The sequence below is a fragment of the Peromyscus maniculatus genome, chromosome 11, assembly GCF_049852395.1.
Source record: "Peromyscus maniculatus bairdii isolate BWxNUB_F1_BW_parent chromosome 11, HU_Pman_BW_mat_3.1, whole genome shotgun sequence".
NCBI lineage: Eukaryota > Metazoa > Chordata > Mammalia > Rodentia > Cricetidae > Peromyscus > Peromyscus maniculatus.
In genome coordinates this window covers 21,284,800-21,295,252 of record NC_134862.1, presented here as the reverse complement: position 1 = coordinate 21,295,252, position 10,453 = coordinate 21,284,800, and the positions used below count along the sequence as shown (strand labels likewise).

General features: G+C 44.7%; 1 long non-coding RNA gene across 1 annotated transcript; it reads right to left on the bottom strand.

Moving 5' to 3' along the window:
• Window positions 1-6,089: 6,089 nt before the first annotated feature.
• Window positions 6,090-10,219, bottom strand: LOC121821109 (uncharacterized). Its single transcript, XR_006061790.2, has 2 exons — window positions 9,978-10,219; window positions 6,090-6,211 (listed from the first exon to the last, which is right to left on the bottom strand). It is a non-coding gene; the product is annotated as an uncharacterized LOC121821109 (long non-coding RNA).
• Window positions 10,220-10,453: the final 234 nt, after the last annotated feature.

The window sequence follows — 10,453 nt, the reverse complement described above, 5'->3', positions numbered from 1 at the left end:
CCATGTTATTCTCCCCACAGATGGCATTGCTTTCTTTTATATATGTATCTTTGACTGGACCTTTTGCATCAGGGTACCTCAGTCCAAGCAGATTTTGAACGTTGTGATACTTCATCTGTGAGCATCTACCTTAAAGGACACCCACTCAGTCCCAGCACTGTGACCGTACCTAAGAAAGTCAACATCAACTTAACGTCTAATGTACAGTCCATATTCAGATTTATAAAATATCTCTTTGGAGTGTCTTTTACAGCTGTCATAGTGATGCATCCTGTAGTCCCAGCTCTTAGGAGTTGAGGCAGAATGATTATGAGTTAAAGACCATGATATCAAGCCCTATTTCAAGAAATAGAATGTCAGAGGTGGTGAGATGGCTCAGCAGTTAAGAGCACTTGCTGCTCTTGAAGAGGACCTGGTACCCACATGGTGGCTCACAACTATGCACAACTCCAGTTCCAAGTGATCAGATGCCTTCTTCTGTAGGCACCAGGCATACACATGGTGCATATGCATACATGCAGAGAAAACACTTAAACACGTAAAATAAAATAAATCTTAAAAAAAATCATAAAAATGAAACATTATCTCCCAGATATGGCTCAGCAGGTTTAAGCATAAGAACCTGAGTTCAAATCCCTAGACACATAAAAAGCTATGCGTGGTCACATGTGTGCCTGTAACCTTAGCACTGGAGGGAAGGGCCACATGGGAGAATTGCTGGAGCTTGCTGACCGCCAGCCAAACTCCAAGTTCAGTGAGAGATTCTCTCTCTCGGATAAGGTAGGGGGTGAGTGAGCCAAACACACACACACACACACACACACACACACACACACACACACACACTCACGCACGCACAGGCACACACGCACACACGCACACACATGCACAGGCACATGCACACATATACATACACACTCATGCACACACACGTGCACACACATGCATAGGCACGCACACACACACATAGGCACGCACACACACACATATGCACGGGCACATGCACACACACATGTGCACACACATATGCACAGGCACATGCACACATACACACACACATGCACACACACGTGTACACACACACACATGCACAGGCTCATGCACACACACACATGCACAGGCACATGCACACATGCACAGGCACATGCACTCATATACACACACATGCACACATGCACAGGCACATGCACACATATACATACACACTCATGCACACACATGTGCACACACATGCACAGGCACATGCACACACACATATGCATGGGCACATGCACACACACGTGTGCACACACACACATGCACAGGCTCATGCACACATGCACACACACACATGCACACACATGCACAGGTTCATGTACACACACACACACATGCACAGGCACATGCACACACACACATGCACAGGCACATGTACACACACACACATGCACAGGCACACACACATATACACACACACACTCACATATGCACACGCACACTGTCTTTTATAGCTTTAAAAATGTTACTATACAATTCCGTCTCATGCAGTACCTTAGTTTTCACATCCCTTTAACTTAGGAAAGAGCCCTCCCAGTCCGTGTGTCATGCTTGTTTTACTGCTCCCTGGCATGTTATTTGCTTTTCTCATCTCCGTAACCAAAACACCTGAGAGAACCAACTTAGCAAAGGAAGAGGAAGCCCACTGTGGCCAACAGTTCTGAGAGGATGTCAGTCTGTCCTGGTGGGGAAGACAGTGGAGTTCATGGTGGCCAGGGCTCCTCCCACAGTGGCCGACCAGGAACGGAACCACAGACCATGCCAGGGAGACCTCGTGACTTGCTCCTGCCAGGTGCACCCTGTGTCCTGAGTTTCTCTCCCTCCTAAAACAAAGCTGGAGCACTTGCAGGACACTCCGTGTCCAAACCAAACACTTGGTACTTTTAAGTCTGCACCTACTGTGTGTTTTTTTTAAATTTTATTATTTGTATGTGTGCATCTGGGTGAGCATGTGTGTGTATATATGTGTGTACATGTATGTATGTGTGTGTGCATGCAGGGGAGGGTCACATATGCCGTGACACACATGTGGAGGTCAGAGAATGACTTATAGAGTCACTGCTCCCCTTCCACCTTCGTGTGGGTTTCAGGGATCGACTTCAGGTCACCCACCAGGCTTGCGTCCCTGGTCGTTACCATCTGCTCTAGTTTACCCATGACTCAAACTGTCTTATATTACTCTAGTTTCCTTTATTTAGATTTGTCTTATTGCTTCCTATGACTGACTCTGGTTGAGCATTTTGGATCATAACACCACACAGGCAATGGAGCATGCTTCCAGCATCACACTGGAAGCAAGGTACAATAGACAACCAAGCACCTAGTTTTGATAACTAAGCGAACAACTCATTTTTAAAAACATAAAATCATCCAGCCGCACGATGAACCAATCTGTACTTTCTAGTTGCTTCTGTGTGTGTGTGTGATGAGAGCCTGGTGCCTCTCAGTTACTCGACAGGTCTTTGGATCAGCAGCTTTTGTGGGGGTTTTGTTGTTTTATTGTTATTCAGTAGTAGGCAGCATCCTTTTCTCTGCCACTGAGAAGATGTTTCAAAAGCCTCCTTAGGAAAGCAAACAACCCTGCCAACCTAAAAACTCAACCTTCCTAACTCTCCTCTACATTCCAGACTGACACTGATTGCCAAGAACAGGGAGCAACAAGGCGTCTGTCCTTGTTCAGCGGTCATTGGTCACCTGGCCCAGGTGCATTTCACTCACACGAGAAGCCCTCAAACCTGCTGCAAGCCAGGCCCATCCAGAAGTCCCAGAGTGGAGGGGCTGCCATAGTTGTCAAATCTTATGAACAACATGTAAGTAGAGGCTGACATTTGGTGGGACCCACACACAAACAGAAGATGCCTCATGGGCAGTGGAAGGCTGGCTGGGTTTTCAACTGTGTATTAGAAAGATCTAGAGGATGGAAACAGGAAAGGAGATCTTGCCATTGGACTTCTGAAATGTGCTTGTTGGATTTTCAGACCGTCAGGGTAATTTATCTGAATAAACCTAGCTGTGCATCCACCTTGTGCTGGGGAATCTGATCCATCTCTGTCATGTTAAGATTATAGATGAGAGGTTTTCTGTTGGCCGCCATTTCTAACCATCGGTGGCAATTCCTGAACAGGGACTCGGTGCTGTGCAGCTTGATGGATATGGTAGTGTAAGCACCTGCTTGGCACCACGGTTCACAGGGGCAGGGTGACTGCAGATAACAAAACCATCTGGGAGCTGGAGGGATGGCTCAGTGTTTGGGAGTACTGGCTGCTCCTCCTGAAGACCAGGAATGGATTATCAGCACCCACATGGCAACCACAATCTGAAACTCCAGTTCCAGGGGATCCAACAGTGTGCACAGAAGTACATGCAGGCAGAACTCACATCTACATGAATTAAATAAAAACAAATAGATATGAGCTGGGATCAGTGAGATAGCTCAATAGATAACAGCATTTAACAACAATGACCGGAGTTAGTTTCCCAGGACCCACATAGTGGAAGGAGAGAACCAACTCCCACAAGTGTTCTCTAACCTAACACACAGGCCGTGGCACCCATGCACTCATACATGTACACACATGCACACATACACACAAATAAGTAAATTTCAATTTTAAAAAATGGCTTGAACATCAAGTCAACCACAGTTACATAAACAAAACTGCTCTGAAATGAATGATGTTTCAGCTTCTGGCAGCATCTTCTGAGCAATTGTTCTCTGGGGAAGCACCCTAATAAATATTAAATTTAAAAGAGTCTGGTGAAGTCAAGACTCGACACGGAGTCACAGAAGATTGATCTTAATGAAGATCTGTTTTCAGCTGCCATCTCTGTGCTCAGGTAATGAATGGTCTCGTTAATTGAACTTGAGGGTCGCCTTTTGACTATGTGCACAAGTGAAGGACAGGCAGGTAGATGGGAACAATGAGCAGCCGTGATTCGTGGGAGACAGGCTTCATTCCATCACTTGTGGGTATGAGACCTGTGCACTCACTGTCAGGCCCCCTGGAAATGCCCAAGAACATGCCAATTTGGGTTGTACCTAGGAAACGTGAGAGAGGGGAGAAGGGGTTGGTTGGGCGCTGTGTGAGAAAGCGGTCTTCACATGACAGGATGAATTAAAGAGAAGGTCTGTGTTTATTTCCTTCCGCGCTGGCTCTGAGGAAAGCTGGTTGAGAGGTGGTAAATAATGGAACTGAAATCTCCCTGCTTTGTACTGTCTTGCGAGTGGCTTGTTTTGTAGAGTCTCAGATTTATTGAGATAGATTACACCCGAGTGTGTAAATCACTTTGTAAAAGTAAATCAGGCAGTTTTCCATAATTCTTTTAGGCCTCTAGGGTGCAGTTGAATACACTAAAACAATAATTTATTATTAAGTGGGACCCTTGAGGTGGCTTTTTCTTAGGGAATCCTTGTCTCGCTGGAGAGTCTGATTCATTATCTTACAGTAAACACCTCCCTATTTTCTGTCCTTTCGGCTCATTACTGTTTATCTGCCTGAAAGGGGAAGGGGCCCAGGTTTGGAAGGGTGGAGGTCAAGTCCTGTGTTTCTGGCAGAGGCAAGACATTATCTGTTCCCAGGGAACACAAGACAACACTACATGGAAGACACAGTCTGTCTTTCATCTGGAAAAGCCAGGTTTCCCTCTTCAGCCAAAGCTTCCTCTGACGTTTTGAAGAAAGGCCAGCCCCAGCCTCACACCCTGGCACTCAGCTTCCTTATGAAGTGGTGGATTTCAAACATCGTTTCCTTAAGACGTTTAGTATGTACTTTTGTTTGATTCAGGATGTGGCTATATTTTAAATATTTTTGTGTTTGCAAAAATAAGAATAGCTAATCAGTGACTTAGTCTCTAGCCTCTAAGAAGAAGAGGTAGGGGCTCAGGGGAAATTGTGAAATATTTATATGACTTTGTATTGAAATTAAGAAAACCCATTTAGAAATTGGTGGTTTAGGCTTATTGAAAATGTAATTACTTTTAGCCTTTGTAATTCTGTTCCTCTTTCATGGATGGAGATAAGAATTCCACAAACAATGCCTTTCAACAGAATTTAATATTCAAGAGAGGATTTGGGTGGTTCAAGACTAAATGAAATCACATGCTTGGATAGGCTGCATTGTTAGCAACCTTGGAGCTTAGAATTTCTTTCTGCAGAGAGGTGAACCCTGTCCCCATTGGCCACCTCTGGCTTCCTGGCCACTGTGACAGCCCACCCCCAACTGCTGCAGTCCTTCCTCCACCCGTGTGTCTAGTGTGTCTACCTCTCCACGAAGTAAACAGGATCTAGAGCCATTTGCCTGTGCCCCTTCCCTTCTCACAGCTCTCCGGTTTTCCTTCTGAGTTTATTTTTTTCTTTTCTAGCAGTTTCTCATTATGTAATTTTAAAGGTAAAGAGCAAGAAGAGAGGGCTGTGTGGCTGCACATCCATGTTCTGTAGATCAGTGTCACATTCGGATTGAATATTGGTACCTTCTAAACAGCTTCCAACTTGATGGGAGCTCGAGTTATCTGTGATGCTCTTCATTACATACACACAATGTGTTTGGGTCTCATCTGCCCCATAGTCCCTTCCCTCCAACTCCTCCCCTGTCCTCCTACCACATTTCTTTCATATCTTCATGTTCTCTCTCTCTCTCTCTCTCTCTCTCTCTCTCTCTCTCTCTCTCTCTCTCTCTCTCTCTCTCAAATATACCCATTGAGTCCATTTAGTGAGGCCTATATGTGTATGGGTGTGAAACCATTTACTGGGCATAGGTAGCCTTTCAGGCCAAATCCTTGAAGAAGCGGATTCACCCTTCTGAATAGCCATCAACTGCCAAGAGTTCCTCAGCTAGAGATGGGACTCCACGAGCCATTTCCCAGTCCATTCTGGGATTTCGGCTCACTTGAACTTGTGCAAGTCTTGTGCACACAGCCCCAGCCACCGTGAGTTCATGTGTGCAATGGCACTGTCATATCTTGTAAACAACATCAGCTCCTCTGGCTCTTACAGTCTTTCTAATCCCTCTTTCACAGCGATCTCCGAGTCCTGGGTAAATGACCTAGACATCCCATTTAAAGCTGAGCATTCCACAGTCTTTTATTATTTGCATGTTAACTGGATGTGAGTCTCTGCATTAATCAGCATCTGCTGCAAAAAGAAGCTTCTCTGATGAGGGTTGAGAGATGAAGTAATCTGTAGGTATAAAGAAAAGAACTTGGGGGTAGTTTATTGCTGTGTCCACTTAGCAGAATAATGGTACTAGATTGTCCCCTATGACCTATGACCTAGCCAGGCACAGGTTTTTGGTCCAGTTAACAGTACAGGCACAGGTTCTATTTTGTGGTGTGGGGTTTAATTCCAATCAGACAGTGGTTGTTTACTCCACATTATTCATGCCTCTATTACATCAGAAGATATATCAGCAGTCTAGTCAGTACTGTAGTTCATAGGTTCAAAGCTGGGTAGAAGTAGTGATGACTTTTCTCCCCTGGTAGCATGCAAAGAACCTTCCAGGACTATAAAAGCTAGCCAGTAGGAATGAAGCTTCCAGGTTGGTATTGGCTTTATTTCTCCATGTCCTATGACTCAAGCATGCTGTCTTCAGTAATAGGGTCTCAGAAGCAAGTTCTATAGAGTAACCAAGTAGCTAGCTTTCTTTTAATCTAACAATATACAACAACTGTTTCCCCATGGAGTTAGGGCTTTTCTGATACCTTTTTACAGGTCTACATTTTTCTATCTCATGGGTGGTCCATCATTGGCTTAGTTACATTGCTGTTTTCACTGTTTCCTATTTTAAACAACTCTGTGATGTATGTACTATGTATGAGCCACGATTCCTATCTTTCTGATTTTTATCTTAATAAGGAAGTACTTCCTTCCAGAGATGTTGCTTGGATAGGCCAACAATGATTTCTCACCAATAAATAATTCAGGCTCAGAAATAATCAGAGGAATGCTGCACACTGAAGTCACCTATTTCATGGATGTAACTGAGGCCTAAAAAAGCCAATGCACTTGTAACAATTCTCACAGCTAAGATCCAAAGCACAGACTGGAACTCCAAATGTCTGGAATCCCATCCAATACTCATCCCATCCTACTGCATCATCTCCTGGAACATTTTAAAAATCATGCATAAGCAAATGTCCACCTGTCAACACATGTATACACATATATGGCGGGTACACGCCATAATTGAAAAATAATTAAATATAATTTGTAATTGCATTTTTAGTTAAGAAACCCAACATGGTACTATGTGGCTCTCACCACAGGGTTGTAATGTGGCATGGTCCAAGGCTCATCATTCATGTCATTGAAAGGCTTCTAGGTGAGTCAGCATAGCGAGGAATGCATCGGTTAACACCCGTGTATCAAGTGCTGGGTGAACACAAGGCAAGATTATATAGGTACAGAGTCCCGCTTAGATTTGAGCAGTCCACAGTCCCTTATTCTTTGCATGTTGACTGCATGTGAGTCTCTGCATTAATCACTATCTACTGCAAGAAGAAGCTTCTCTGATGAGGGTTGAGAGAGGCACTAATGTGAGTGTCAAAGCGCAAACCAGGACTTCCTCCCATCAGCTCTTAGAAGGTAAAAAGAGACACCACAACGAACTATCCCCAACTGCTGAGACAAATGGCCAAATACTGGCTTTTCACTAGTGTTGGTAGTTTTAATGCTGCTGTCCCAAGCTCACATACTGAATCGGCCACAAAATATATCTGGAGGCCTAAAACAACTGTCAAGTATTTGAGGTACTGCTGTTGTTGAAAGCAGATATTTCAAAGAAAGAGAGTTTCTGATAACCTTCCAAAGTTTTTCAGCATGGAGATGTTATGTATGTAAATGGCAAAGTCTGGTGTCTGTGGTTCTTCACCCACTCACTCTGAGCAGCTATGGTTCTGTACCCCACAAGTAACTTGGTCTCCTGTTCCCATCTGGCGCTGCCTACTTGGGCAGGACAGATTCACATGATGACATCACTTGGTCCATCAGCAGAGACTTGTCATATGGCTGCTTTGGGACAACAGACTGGGCTGGAGTAAATGGATCCTAAAAGACTGACTCACTTTTTAAATCTTTGCAAATGGTTATTGCATGCCTGGTATGTTTTAAATACCTAATGGTACTGTTGCACTTCATATAATTGCCTCCCCTAACATTGGTGGCAACTATAAATAGTCTTCTTAATATGCCCAGAAATGTTAGGATTCCAGATGTTCCCACAGTAAAGGACTCAAGCTATAATTTCCACCTCGTTCAGAAGCTCTGGGACACAGAAACTTGATAAGCACATTTTTTTCCTCCCCTACAGATTTCCACCACTCCATCCTCTAGGCCAGAACCCAAGATGACTCCATATTCCTTCATTTCAGGGCGCAAAGAACCTGCAGAGATTGATTCCTGGGCCTTCTTTTCCTTCCAAAGGAAACCTCCAGAGAAATCCACCTCAGTAAAACTCTTGGGTCTTTGCCAGGGAGGCCTCCTGTGTCTATTTATAGACTGTTGGATTCGGGTAGAGTCAGGCTCCTGGGTCTTACTTTACTGGGGTTCACTTCTCTTGCCCACTGTGCCTCTATATCTTCTTAGAAAAACACTAATGGGTTGGAGACGTGGCTCAGTAATCATCAACACTTAGTGCTCTGCAGAGGAGCTGAACTCAGTTCTCAATATTTGATTATAACCTTGACCAATAATTAGTTTGAAAGTTTAAGGTTGCACTCAAATATACAGGGCTATTTCTGTAAACCATTGTCCACTAGAGTCAGAACCACATTTCAAGTCATTTTATCCCTGACTTGAACATCTATAATCACATCTTCAGAGAAATGACCTAATGGGGCAGGAGGTTAAAGCAGGAAGGTCAGGAGTTCAAGGCTGGTATCAGCTAAACATCCAGTTGGAAGTCAGCCTGAAGTACATAGTGTCCTGTCTCGAAAACAAATAAAAACAATAACAACAAAAATCTCTAAACACCAAAACAAACACCATAAACCATGGAAAAAAATCAGAAAGGTAGGGAAGTCTCTGGTCTGAGCCACAGTCCTTACCGACAGACAGAGAGGCCGAATGCTGCTTGGGCAGCCTTCTGGATGTGGTTAGGAGCTCTGTCAGGCACATCAGTAGCAGACAAGATTCCCAAGGAAGTCCAAAGTTGAGAATGTATTTCATAAATCAATTTCTGCATCCGCTCTGGACATCTGTGGGTCTCTGCTTATCGGCACTACAGTTGTAGCCCCAGGCTAACAGATTTCCAGATTCATGGCTTCTCTGGGAGCCTTTCTAATGCTGTCTTGCTGAAGCCAGCTTTGGTCTCCTCCTTCCAGAACTGCCCTTCTTTGATTTTGAAGAGGGAAATGCACCTCGTGTGGGCACAACAGGATGTAGAGGAAACGACAGTGCCAAGGTCAGAGCCATTTGACACAGGAGGTACCAGTGTCAGAAATGCCCTGAGCACTGTTTCCGTGAATGAGAAGCACACCTTCAGGGCTGGAGTTTTCAGACCTCAGGGTAGTTTAGAAACAGTTTCAAAGGTCTCATCTCCTTTGCTCTCCAACTACTGTTGGTCTCCTTGCCTCCCGGGTGGGGGGTGAACAAGGAGAGATGTCATGGGAAGTGTTACGTCTCTCTTAGCTGAACATTTTGAGTTGAGGAAGGAAGACCAGCTCATCCAGCAGAAAGTCTAATTTAGCTGATTAGTGGACCATGAAGACTGATCTTACCAATTTTTTAATGTGACACATACTTTCTATAAATTAATTGAGCCCCTAAAATAGCAAAGGAACTTATCAAAAGCTCTACTGGCAAAGGTGTACTGAATGAAGTGTTTATGTTTTCCTAATTCTCCTGGCAACACCGGTGAAGCAGCATGTCACAATAATGGTCTTTCTCACTACTGTGACAAAATACCTATCCAAACGACCCATGGAAAGAAAGATTAATCTTAACTCACCGTTTCCAAGGGATTTCAACCCATTTTAAGGGGAAAGGCATGGTAGCTTGGCTGCATCCATGGCCTCTAATGGTGGCTTGTTTGCATGTGACAGATGGAAGTAGAGAACAGTCAGAACCAATGGCAGATAGAACCTTCAAAGGCCTGGTGCCTTTCTTGCACCAGCCGGGCCCCGATTTTTGAAGGTCCCATAGCTTTCAAAATATTACTGCCAGCCTGCACATAGCATGATCTGTGGGCAACATTTCACATGCAAGCAATCACACACGCCTGGTTACGGAATAAACGAGAGCTGTTAATCATCAGGAGCCAAGTCACAGTGGAGCCTTTTGGATGTTGGGGAGGGTCAACGCACAGCCCTGTTTCTGGGCCTGGGTGGTAGTGGTTGGTCAGCCCGCCGGCTTCCCCTCATCGACACCGCCACAGCTCTCCAACACTGCCCCATGTAGCTCACCGGCTGCAGCAGGCAGCAAGGC